At 41.9% G+C, this 12,615-nt stretch overlaps 1 protein-coding gene across 1 annotated transcript in view; it reads right to left on the bottom strand.

Moving 5' to 3' along the window:
• Positions 1–7,050, bottom strand: part of ripor1 (RHO family interacting cell polarization regulator 1) — a 43,754-nt gene extending 36,704 nt beyond the window's left edge. Inside the window, exon 1 of the mRNA XM_076733317.1 lies at positions 6,780–7,050. The gene's annotated coding sequence lies outside the window, so the exon portion shown is untranslated. The remainder of the gene's footprint in view (positions 1–6,779) is intronic.
• Positions 7,051–12,615: the final 5,565 nt, after the last annotated feature.

Below are 12,615 nucleotides of genomic sequence, written 5' to 3'. Positions count from 1 at the left end.
GTTTCTAGATTGTATTCAGCTTTTTTTTTTGCCTGCCTAAAATTTACTTAGGCAGTGAAAATGTGTGAGTGAGTGCTGACCCTTCACTGCTGGGCCGGTGAGGCGGACGTGCAGGGAAACTGTGTCATTAGGTTAACCCTTGGTGGAAGGTTAAGCTGCTGCAGGGGCAGGTGAAGAGATGCACAGAGCAGATGCTGAACTGATGGTTTAATCTGTGACCACAACCTGTTGATAACGTTAAACGCGCCTCAGACCAAGACCGAGGCAGCCGCTGAGACAGCTCCAAAATGTACGAGTAGACAGCCATGTTAGCAGGCCAGTGAAGTAGAGGTCGATCCATTAATCAGCCAATGGCATTTTCTGCTCCAAACCATCATCATTATGGAGCCTTTAAAAATCCACTATCGGCCGACCTCTACTGTGAAGCACAGAGGTGAAGCACAGATAGATGTAAAATCATTATGGCTCCCATTGTATAGTCCTACACTAAATCTGCAAAGACAGGTTTTTATCCTGAACCTGTTCTTTGGCTGACCTCTTAGATTAAGGTTGTTCACCCATTCTTATTGAGCGATTCAGTCCGTTTAGGCCGCTAACCTTGAATCCAGACTCTTTACAGCAATGCTTTCAGCACTCTGTGTTTTTTGGCTCACTCAGTGATACCATCAGCTCACATTGTCTGCACTGGACTTTTTCCAAACTGAGCACCACATTCACCTGTTCAATGATCAGCTCCATCGTTTCAGACACCTCTACTGCTTGGCATTTACAGCCCTTTAAGCCACACTCACTGCAGCTAAAAACACAGGCTTCCTCATTCGTTTCCATCAGACCCAGGTGTCGCCTCACACACTGCAACTGCACCGACGAAGCTACCACACAGGCAAGAGCAGGATAATACAAGGTAGTATGTGCTGTGTAATTCAGTTCAAGTCACAAGAGAGAAAATTTCAGAGAAAATTAGTGGGGCTGAGGACTTGTATAGTCCACCCTCAAAGAGTGAACTCTGCAACTTAAACATCAATAATACACAACACACACACACACACACACACACACACACACACACACACGCAACAATGACAGACAAGGTGCTTCATCCACTCTTAAATTGGGTGCTTAAGGATTCATATACATATCGTATGTCTGTCTCTGGCTGTCTGTTGTCATGGCCTTGGTGTTACAGGCAAAAGACCTGCTTGGTAATCCTCTTATAATCGCTTTTACCTCAACTGTTACTAGAGGTGCAGAGGACAACACACACTCTTACCAGGTCAAAGAAAAGTTGGGAACCCAGCCTGCTTTAGATCGAAGGCAACCTGCTGTGAAAAAGAAATCACTGATAACACCATTGAAAAGCATCATAAGGAGTCAGCAATGCTGGAGAACAGGAACGAGCATGAGAGAGAGAGAGAGAGAGAGGATGAGCAGAGCATGTGTCAGTAAATTTGCCGCAAATGCAAAAATCAACATTTCCTGTTCCTGCTTTTCAAAGCAAAAGTCCTCCAGAGAAAGGGCTGTGGTCACTTCACCAGTAACAGCTGCCCAGGACCAGTGCTAAAAATAACAGCAACCCACCCACCGACGGCCAAACCTCTCAATCCCGTATGCACTTACTTTTGGAAGAAGAGAAAGACAGGAGGTCAGCAAAGGGCTAAACAGCTGTTCTAGTCAGTGTAATATATGATTACTGCAGCAGCTCTGTTATTAGTAAAAGACACTGCATGAGTCACTCAGTACAGAGAGCCTCTGCACGGACACACACGCTTAGTGCGTGTGCAGCTGAGTCAGAGGTCATGTCAGGTAGAAGTCTGAGGTTTGATAATAACAGTGATCTTTTTTAAGGTTCCACCCATGTGTGCTCACAGCTGAACACTACTCCAGAGCTTCTGACAATACATGACAATAATCAATATTTTACCCGAATGTTGACCACCGCTGTCTAAATAGGCCTAACTTTCTAAGCAATTTGATCAATTTTAGCAAAATGATTCTCTCATTCGGTTCAGTTTGAGGGCCTTCTGTCACGAACATCTTAATTGCTACTTCTAAAATAATTATGGGTCACTCTTCTGAGATCCTTCAGCTTCGTCTCGTAATATTCTCTGTATATATATACAGACAGACCCAGCTGTCTACACAGACAGTTCAATAACAGTACCCAAAGCGTGAATGCTTGTGTAAAACCTCACTCAATCCACAGGCTGACTTATGTGTTGTCCAAAAATCAAATGAAGTTTATTGTCACATACACAATCATAGACAGTACAACATACCGTTCGCTGCATGTGAGCCGTGCTAAGTGTTGGGAGCAGTGTGCAGAGGACCAACTTCAGCTCTAAGCCAGTGCCTCGTTAACCCAACATACATGAATGAACCTAACATACGTGTTTGTGATGGCAGGGGTGACAAGGCGACCTGCAAAAGGAGAACATGCAGACTCCACACAGAAAAGCCCGTCTAGCTGTGAGGCAACAGTGTGAACTGGTAGCAGTGTCGACCCAGTGTACACAGTTTATCAGCGTGACCTGCTACATGCATAGATCTTCCTCCATGAAGGGCCCAATGTCCAGTTTGTGTTGAAAATGTTTAGAGGTGTTGATTCAACTGCTTGGTCATGTTGGATTTAGCTGTAGTTTGTGATGCTGTTGAACTGTATTGCATTAAACTCCCGTCATTGATATAAAGAGGCTGCAAACAAAAAAAACGTCTAATAAACTGACAACTGACTGTAGATTTCACCGTGCAGCAGGCTCTACAGGATCTCCTTCGACGCCAACAACCTGCCATTCACAACAACGGCATCACTTTTGGGAGCGAGTGCGCTCGTTGCGTGTCCATTGAAAATAATGAGTATGTGCGGGCAAAAGACGCAAAATCCAAACAAGCTCCAGGGCTATGACTACCCACAAGCACAAGCACAGACCACCAAGAGGCGATCATTACTCACTTTTACAGAGGAAACGACTCTCCACGCACCGAGAGGCACGAGGGAGAGCGCACAGTTAAAGCAGCCCAAATAACACTCAGCTCGACAAAACACTCCATACAGTGTGTTCGTCACAGAGACACGAGAGACGTCCCATATCATGTAAATGACAGATCAGTCAATAGATAATTAGTTATATATAAGTTATAAATAAAATAAGTTCTCCATCAAACATTTGACTCAAAAAATGCAAGAAATGCACCACTAAGTCTGTCCCTTTTCATGTGAACGTGTGATCATGAGGAAACATTCGTGCCAACTCATTTTTAAAAGATCTCGCCGACACTCGGCCGACCGACGGTCTCACTTCACCGCTCAGTCCGAGACAGACTTTTTCGTGTTTACAGGGTTGGCCCTGCTTTGCTGCGGTCCAGCCCACAAAATTCAGACAAACCAAATCATCAGCGGCGTCCTTCGGGAGAATATTCCTGGCTTCACGACACCATCTATCTGAAGAGTCATTATGTCTCATTATAACTGGAACAGCGCAGACTGGCTCGTGTGTACATGTCCGTTTCACTCTGTAAACAGTATGTCCACATTTGAGTTTGTCTGTGTGTTAATTGGCTGTTTGTCCACTTCTTCGAGGAAGTCTACTCCACCAGAGGAAGTCATTAACTTCAAAGGACCTTGTGCGAGTGTATGTGTGTGTGTGCGTGTATGAGAGAGAGCGACAGAGGCCTTAGGCTGTCCAGAAAATGGAATGCATGCTGGGTAATCCATGTCAGGTTGCTTTTTGGGCCTCAGAGCTGGTTTATTGACAGCCAAGTTGCCAACACATGTACACACACACACGCTTCAATTTACAGCTAATGGTCTTGCATCATCATACACTGTTTAAACATGATCACTTGTAAAGATTACACATGTAAACACCTCCTCAACCGTTTCCACCATCTTAAATTCAAATGAAGTCATAAATAAAGGAGTGTTTCAGTAGTTGGAATTAGACTTTTCAAGCATTGTGAAGGCGTTCATTTGGTCCACACCAGAGCTTGATTGACAGCTTTCACAGAGGCCTAAACAAAGCCAACAAACTGGGCAAACTAGCCACAGTTTGTTTGAACCATGATGAACTGGTTAGGTTGAGAAAGGATGCTTGATCCCTCCCTTGATCCCTGGACTAATGTGCACATTTAAAGTGGTGACTAGTCAAATTGATGACATTCACCAATTTATTCATACACCTGACACCTGTCCCCTGAAAGTGCAAACGTGCCACAGGAAAGCCAAGTGTAGTGACACTGGGCGGAGATCAGTCTGACTTGGCCAACCAGCTGAGGTCTGTCCTGGGATGGCAGCACCTTACCTCAGCTATACTGTCTGCTCTCACACTCATACATTCATTTTAACTGCATACAGATGGGCAACTAACTGAATGGTGTCATTCCACCATGAGCCTCCAGAACAACTTCAGTGCTCCTTGTCATCGATTCTCCAACTGTGAAAAGCTCTGCTGGAGTTGCTTCACTCCCCTTTAAGTCAATTTCTCTGGAGCACAACGTTAAGAGGTCCTTGATAAATGAGTCATCTCAGACCGACAGCGATCTTTACTTTTCGTTCATCCTCCTAACGAAAGGAAATTGTGAGGGTTTGAAAAGTGTGTTTGTTCAACTTTGAAGCAAGAGTCACTGCTCACCCTGTGACTGTGTCACTAGCTGCAGGGTCAAGTCAGAATGAAAGCAATGTGCCTTAAAGCAGAACACAAAGGTGACAGGCGTGCAATGACTGTCAGGATGTGACAACTTTTAATTGGATTACAGACAAAAACACATATGTAATGTGACCTAAGGATGCCAAATAAATACACAGATGATGCCAAAAATGTGCGCCACCATCTTGCTATATGGATGAACACAATAAAGGCTTAATGATGTGAGAGTCAGACGAGTGAGTACCGAGCAGTGTCTGCCCGCTCTGTATCGGTTTCATGCAGCTTGTTAGCTCCAGCCTGATTATTAGCTGAATTAGGTCTTCTAACAGAGACAGCCCTGCAACAGCACAATGGACTCACTGTTCACTTGGCTCTGAGAGAGAAACACAGAAAGAGGGTGTTTGTATTTTGGAAGGAGGATTCCCACAGTCAGCCCGAACAAGTTTGTTTTTGTCACCTATTGGAGCAACATTTGGGTTCCATGACCTGCCCCCTTGGAGCTCGGTCAAACAGGACAGCGCGTTTGTCTCTGCTGGCAGAGTGCTACTACAATATGTGGCGTATTTCAAAGCTATGCCAAGAATGTCGTCACTCCATCCGGAGACAGATAACTCGTCGGATGTCATACTATAGGGGGTGGGAGGATGCAGAAGGGCTGACGGTTATTTTCACTCAACCAGTGAATTATTTATTTGGTCTAAAAATGTCAGAATTAATACCGAAGCAATGTGACCCAATTCCTTATTTTATATATCCAATTGTCCAAAAATATTCAATTTATATTGCTATAAAATGGAAAAAAGCTGGAACCTGATCGTGTTTGACAATTTTACTGACTGAGTTTTTAAAATAGCATCAATATGCAATTCAATTCAGTCTTTTTAAAGTCTTTTTCAATGAAATGATGCTCTTAAAACATGATTTTATTTTGAAATTATATTTGATTTCTTATTTTGGATTAAATTAAATTGACTGTGGAGGTCAAATAGGCAATTGAAAGTAGCTACAGTCTTTCTGATATTTGGTAGTTTTCTAAAGACAGGGGACACATTGGTGAGAGGTCGACTGTTGTTGTATCAAATGTGGCCCTTTTTACACAAGAGACCCAACCGGACTTTTCATTTTAACTATAAAAGGATAAACATTTGGTTGATTGTTGCAGTGTTCATGGCTGCTAAATGCAAGACTTCTGTGGGTGAATGACAAAGTCTGATCTGACTGGAAAGTTCTAGAAGTGCAATCCATCTACTGTCTGACATTTTAATGGAATAATATACAAAAATGTAGACTATTTATAACAGCACAGGCCTAATATCTGACATGGTAACTGCTAAACAGGACTTAATCATGTCTCAATCTGTCATTTCAATATTCAAGGATGCAGATGGCTTTTTATAACACACACACACACACACACACACACACACACACACACACACACACAGCCCTACTGTGCACATGCTCTTAATCTGTCATATAAAGCTTTGGTCATAAAAACATGGACACATGTTCCCATTTCCACTCCAGTCCCAAATATTCACCGCAGTCCGAGTGACGGACTGTGTTACACCGACGACACAGATTGAAGTCAAACCCTTCAGAAACTTGGCACCTTCACGGCTCGCGGTCTTTGGTAATTCAGCCATGCACTGTTCACCAAACAGCACTTAAAATGATGGAAACGGAGCGCTTATGGATGCCTCAGTGCTCGCTGCCACTCAGCATTACTTTACGTTTTCTTTTAAGAACATTGCGGAATGTTCTGCCACAAGCAAACAAACAAGGTCACATTCAGCTGAAACCGCTAGGCTGAAGCTGGAGCAGCGCTTGAGTTAAAAAAAAGCAGAATTAAACCATTTCTGAACGCGGTTTGGCGCGGTGGATTCCCCACACACACACAGCAGAGAACGGGACGACACGGGGTGACAGGACAAGACTGCAGCAGACAGACAGTTAGAGGAAAGCTCCTCACCAAGACAGAGAAGATGTCCTGGGCTAACGTAAGAGCTAAGCCCCCGACCAAAAATAGGAGGGTAACTATGACTAACCAAGAGAAGGTAGCGAGATAAACAATATGGCGAATCAGGCAGTTAGATATGAGGAAAGGTATTTAAATACAATTTTGACCCAACATACATGTTCGCTGCGGTGTTCTGGCTCCTCTCCTCCCGGCTGACACAAATCTTTTCTTTGCCCAAACAACGAAACCAACGGCTGCTGAGTGGAAGAAACAGGTGAATGTTGTTCCGAGCACAGTTCTTCTCTCAGTCCATCAGTGTCGTCGTTAACATTGTTTTGGCTGCTAAAAACTATCCACTACATTGGTTCACTGCACAGCTTTCGTCCCTGCAGCCAGCCCAGCAGTGCAATGTTCACCACAGCCACCGTCAAGTGCCGCGCAGTTAACGAGTAAACTTCCGGTTTGCACTTTCAGTTTAAAATATCGTTTATTCAATAGGCTCAACTGTTAGTCATTTTACATCCGGCCAACGATGGCTGCTCATATTAATTCCCTCAATATGCACCAAAAGTACATTATGTACTTGTACAAATGTTAGGGGTCTATCTCCATCTAGTCCATTTTTACTAATCTAACTAATCTCAAGGCTCTCCCTTACCCTTTGTCAATAGTTTTTGTTTTTGACTTCAGTTGATATGATGCTGACATGGTTCCTGTCTATAAATTAAACTAACAGACATAGCCTACTTAGTGCAGGTAGCACCCCAGAACAGAGGTACTGGTTGGTACTGGGTCTGACACTGTTGTGTGCAGTACACAACGCCTCATTTTACGGTGCTCTAGTACTGCTGCTTTATATGTCACTGTAAAAAAATATTTTCTGATGTACTGGAAGGCAGACGAATTTAAGTGATGCGACCCATCAGCTGAAGGTGCAATTCTGTGGTATTAGAGTTACAGACTGTGAAATAGCAAGGTGGGAGGAGGCTGCAGGGTGATCATGTTTAGAGATAAGCAACATATTGTAAATGCAGATATTAGAAACAAACAAAATGCAGCAGTCAAACAGATTACAGCGGTCAGGAGAGTAGCTCAGAGTAAAGCATTATGGGTGTGCCATGTCCCTGCAGTGAGGAGGCAAAGGAGGGGCAGCTACATCACAATCAACAAGCTGATTAGTCAGCACCTGGAAAGTCCCACACCTTCCAGTACTAGCAGTCAGTGGGGAATGGAACTCTTCACTGTGCACTGTGCCTCTGAACCTAATCTAGCCCCACCACTACTTACATTTAGTACAATTAAATTGATTGCCCTATAATGAAATGTTGGTCTGATGTCGCATTTCCCAGGCCTCACCTGGAGAACCCCTTGTCACACATGTGCTGGTCTAATGGATAAATATAGCATTTAGTATTCTTCTCAAACGGGCAATCAGTTATGTTTAATTTACTATTATTAACAATCAGGTGGAGTAGAAGGGAATGACTGTTGTTCATCGACTTCTGTTTGCATTCAACACCATTATTTCCCATACTTTTTTTTCTGCTAAACTAGCCCAACTTTCTTTCCTCCCTGGTGCAGTTGGATTCTGGAAATTCTGACCTCAAACAGTTTGGATGGGGTGCTTTGTCTCCAGCACCAGCACCGGAGCCCCCTGCTGTTCATCCTCATGACTCACAACCCAACAGCCAGACAGCTCCAAAAATGTCTTTAAGTCTGCTGACACGACGATAGTGGTGGGCTGCTGCTCCAACAATGAAGAGACAGCGTACAGTGGAACTTTTGACAACCTGGTGTATGGAGAACAATATTATGGACAAGACAGAGGAGACCATAGACAAAGAAAGAGACAAAGAAACTTACTTCATACCAGATCATAGAGCGAGGCAGAGAAACAATAGGCAACTTTGCCACGTCCCAAACCCCAAAGACTTTTAAAGTTGCGATTCTTGAGACAGCTGATACACTTAAAGTGTGTGGTCCTCAAAGATTAAACAAACAATACACGGTCACAGTTCATGACAGCTCACTCATATTAAAATGCAATTTGGGGTCCAGTATGATCAAATGTGGTCAACGGTCATTGGTTGCCAAATAGAAGTATGATGGACATTATGTCTAACATGTTCTCTTTCCCAACATGTCAAATACCAACACTTTTTGTGCCTCGAAGATAATGCTGAGATCTCTCCGATTTAAGGTCTGAGAGCATAGGAGTTAATGATCAACTATGCAATGATGACATGTTTACTACAAATTTGTGTTTTGTGTATTAATGTCATGAAAGAGTTTTGCATACTTTACAGATTGTAGTAATGTTGTTGTCACGTTTTCGATGTCCTCACAAACAAATAATAGTTTGCCTATGTAAAAAAAATGTAGCCTCCTTGTTTGACTTTGTTTGGTCAGCTCTTCCCCTCGAGTAACTGTGGTTTTGCTTGTGCCATCATCAGTGCAGTCATCAGTTCATGTGCCACTCTTGACTTTATGTGGGTTTGCCAGAAGATGGCAGCCAATGACCACAATGATCACAAGCCCTCCTTCATACAGTGTACACAGATAACTGGAGTATGGAGGGTGTTTCACATAAAAGGTAACAACTTAGTTATCTATCCATGAGCAAAAAGGTATCCAAAAACATGTCCTTTCACAATTTAATTCACATTTAAACTTTTCATTTAGATTGATAGTAACTGAATTTCCTCAGTCGATGGTAGAATCAGTCCGTAGCTCACACACAATTAGTCAAAATATGGAGGGGTTAAAAAGACCTAAAACTCAGTACACTTGTATAAAACTCAAATAATGCGAATTATTTTTCCACAGCTTGTGTGTCTAGTGGCAGCGCGCTGTGAGTGATGCCTTTCACATGCCAGCACACATGGATGCAGAGGCCCCTTCACTAGCCCTGAAGCTATTTAATATGCTCATTTTTATCCATTAAACATTTTATTATTTTTATATCTGTAACTTATTATTCAATGTGCTTTCGTCAATGATGACCACTCTCAGCACTTTACTGTCCTAGTGCTAATAATAATAATAATGCATTTGTTTGTGTTATTATTATTATTATTATTATTATTATTACTATTATAAACTGTATTTATACAGCACCTTTCATAGAAGAAAAGCAGCTCTAAGTGCTTTACATAGAAAAAACAGAATGAACATAAAAACAGGGGCAGAAAATGTATGTAAAATAAGATGGATAATAAAACCCTCTTGATAATGATATTAAAAAGAAGATAGGAGGAAGGTTGAAAATAGAATAAAGAGAAGGGGAAACATAAGACTGAAAATTAAACTTATTGAATAACAACAATAAAAAAGTTAAAAACAGCAAACAGAATGAAAATAGAACATTTCAAAAGAAGTGCAGCAGTGTATAGGTGCAAGGTAAAGGCCTGTATCAGGAAAGTCATGGCGAGTTAGAGGCTAAAGGTGGCAGGAAAACTGGAAAATTCACCTGCTTTCATGTGAAGCAGTTCTAGGGCAATATTCGTTTTCACCAGTAGATGGCAGTGGTGACTTTGAGTGACTGGTGCTGTAACTCTGACTGAGTCCTGATAGCAGCAAACATATAATCCAAGACTGTCCTTCTGCTGTATTTGTTGGTTAGAAAAGTGCACAAGCAGCATAAACATTTACCTTAAGTTTATTCTCATTTGTGGTGCCATGTTTTTACATTTTCAGTCTTCTTTATCCTTCTTTCTCATTCCATCCTGCTCTCCCACCTCCTCTTTCTCTCTTCTTTCTGATCTCTTCCTTGCATACACCTAAACATTCCCACGCTGTTATTCCATTCCAGCTGATACAGATGAGTGCAGGAGCTGCATGTGACTGATTGTTGCAGTATAATAATGGTCTTTATTTACATTAACAGATTGAACGGGAGTGATTTGTTCCCGTGCTGATTTTTCCCACCCCTTCCAGGTCGCAGCTCATTTTTGTGAATGTTGCCGCCCCCACCGCCTGGATCTCTCCCACAGTGACTGTGATGGCAGACTACACCAACAGTGTGACTTCATTGGGCTGAATGTAGCAGTTAGTTGGAGCTTCAGAAAAAATGATAAATAATAAATAATCCTCAGTAGTTTAAGTGGCATCACTGTGAATAAACCCAGTAGTGGCTTTTATACTGTAATCCACAGGCAGGTAGTGTCAGCTGGATGTTCTTTGCTGTTATCTAATCAACCCACAATTTTAAAGCACCGATACACCTCCTAAACATTCAGAGAGGGTAGAATTAAGAAATGTAGCTACATTTAGGAAAAGTTAGCTTCCTATGCTTAGTAAAAATATTTCTTGCTTTTATATTTCCATGTTCAGCTTTGTTACGTTTTAAAATATCCTTTATTTATGACTAGAGATTATTACTGAGAGGGATGAGGTACGTTTGACCATAAACATAGTAGTAAAAGCAGCTTATTACTGGTAACTGATTGGCTTGAGGTGAGTCCAACCTGGATTCCTGGAAAAGCTGTTCCTCTCTGGGAGGAAAAAATATAGACTTAATACCATAGCTGAGGGGTAGCAAAGGGCAGATGATGTTAAATTTATATTTCAGGAGAGCTTGAAACTCCCGTTAGTGTGTACATATGTGAACATATTATTTTAGAAAATCATTGTCTTACTGTACATCCAAAAATGTGCTTCCATCATGACTGTGTGAGCTGTTATATTTGTTAATATAGCTAAATAAGAGGGTTGCTTTTAGTGACTCATATCAGTACATTTAGAGTACATGCACACTATGCTTTCTAAATACTATAAGAAAACCTGGTCACGCACTTAAAGTGAGACCTTCCAGTTGTTATTCTGCTGACCCACACAATGTATTTTGATTATCCAGAGGAGACAGTTTGAAGATTGCTTAAAGCACAAAAAGTGGGCACAATACAAAAGATCTCACTGCACACAAAGGTTAAATGTATGTTTTATTGTTACCTTTTTCAAACAATATGTTTCACTTATTGTGAAACACCACAGAGATGGTGACAAGAATAAACATTTTAAATCCATTCCTTGCACTTAAGCATGCATTTATGAAAAGGCTGAAGAAAATGACCCCACCTTAAACACCTTGGATCAGAGTTTTGTAGGACACACGCAAGCACACCCATTCAGCAAGAGAAGTTCTCAGATGATGCCATGAGAGGAGCGTTGAGATGTCACCTCGTCCCATTTCTCAGTTAACTGTATATAATTAATGTTCTGTGCTGTTCTGTGTGTGGACCAGGTCAGTATGTAATTAATGTTCTGATATAGATAAAACTGCTCTCTGCCTATAATTACTGCATACTGGAGGTCTGATATATGTCAAATTGTGTGTGTGTGTGTGTGCGTGCGTGCGTGTGCGCGTGTGCATGTACTTGTGTGCAATGAAGGCCTTATAGCGATGTTACATTGTTGATGAGAGTTGAGTAGACGAGAGAAGAGGAAACGGAGGGAGCAAAGTGGGACAAGACAGAATGGAGACAAAAAAAAGGAGAGGAGAAGAAGAAAAGAAAAGAGCAGGGGAAGAGAGAGGATAGGGAGACTGGACAGGAAACTGGGAGAGAAGAAGAGAGAAGAGAAGGAAGGGATGTAGCAAGATGTGTTGACTGCATAATAACTGTGCACTAATACCATTCATATATGTGTGTGTGTATGTGTGCGTGTGTGTGTGTGTGTGTGTGTGTGTGTGTGTGTGAGAGAGAGAGAGAGAGAGAGAGAGAGAGACTATATATACATATCCATATTATGTATATGTATACTTGGTCTGAACATGCACTGAGGGACCACAAACAGTTTGGGCATTTTCATTCAATGAATTTACTTTATTTTCTACAGTCTAGATTAATGCTGAAGACATTAAAACTCTGAAATAACACATGTGGAATTACGCAGAGAACAAAAATGTGCAAGCAAAGCAAATATGTTTCATATTTCATCAACAAAAAAAGGTCCTGTCTTATAGATATAAGGAGAGCCAGTCCAAAGCTGATCCAGAGACACCCACCCACTGTC

The sequence above is a fragment of the Chaetodon auriga genome, chromosome 6, assembly GCF_051107435.1.
Source record: "Chaetodon auriga isolate fChaAug3 chromosome 6, fChaAug3.hap1, whole genome shotgun sequence".
Classification (NCBI taxonomy): Eukaryota; Metazoa; Chordata; class Actinopteri; order Chaetodontiformes; family Chaetodontidae; genus Chaetodon; species Chaetodon auriga.
The sequence above is the reverse complement of the archived record's forward strand: the minus strand, read 5'-3'. Positions and strand labels throughout refer to the sequence as shown.